Source organism: Penaeus monodon, chromosome 14 (genome assembly GCF_015228065.2).
Source record: "Penaeus monodon isolate SGIC_2016 chromosome 14, NSTDA_Pmon_1, whole genome shotgun sequence".
In the NCBI taxonomy this organism is placed as follows: Eukaryota; Metazoa; Arthropoda; class Malacostraca; order Decapoda; family Penaeidae; genus Penaeus; species Penaeus monodon.
This window is the reverse complement of record NC_051399.1, coordinates 19,505,422-19,506,306: the sequence shown is the minus strand read 5'-3', so window position 1 is coordinate 19,506,306 and position 885 is coordinate 19,505,422.

Genomic DNA, 885 nt, shown 5'->3' with positions numbered 1-885 from the left:
CGCGACGCGCATCGTACACATGAGTTAATGAATACTTTGTAAAGCAGCCACACTGAAACACTTCTGACCGCTGCTCTCTCCTTCCTCGGCCACCTCTCCCGGGGCCACTGCTTAAGAATACTGATTCCGCTTGGCGACTGCATCTCATCTGCTGACATTTACTACTCATTGACTGGAAGAACTATAATTTCGTTTGTTTACGCCCGTGCGAACATTTAAGGACAAGGTTGTTACACATACGCTATCCACCGACACACACACACACACACACACGCACACACAACACACACACACACACACACACACACACACACACACACACACACACACACACTCAAACACATGTACACGCAAACACACACACACACACACTCACAAATAAACACAAACGCTTACACACAGATAGATAGATAGATGTAAATTTGTATATACATACTTATATATGTATATCTGTATATATAAGTATATATGTATGTGTGTATATATGTGTATATTATGTACATGTATACATGTGTGTGTGTGGTGTGTGTGTGTGTGTGTGTGTGTGTGTGTGCGTGTGCATGTGAATATATATATATATATATATATATATATATATATATATATATATATATATATATATATGTATATATATACATATATGCATAAACAGAATTTCAGATACAATGGGCTTCTGCCACCTGGAAATTACACCAATGACTGGGTCTTCCGCTAGACTCGAAGGTCCTTCTCGGAGTGGAGACTCATGACATGATGTTCCACGTAATGCCAATAACGTTTTTCCTAGACTTTTGTATGCATTAATTATTCATCAAGAATCCAAGGGTAATGATTCGTGTATTACAATTTTTTTTTATATAACTCCTAGACATATAATGATGCCTT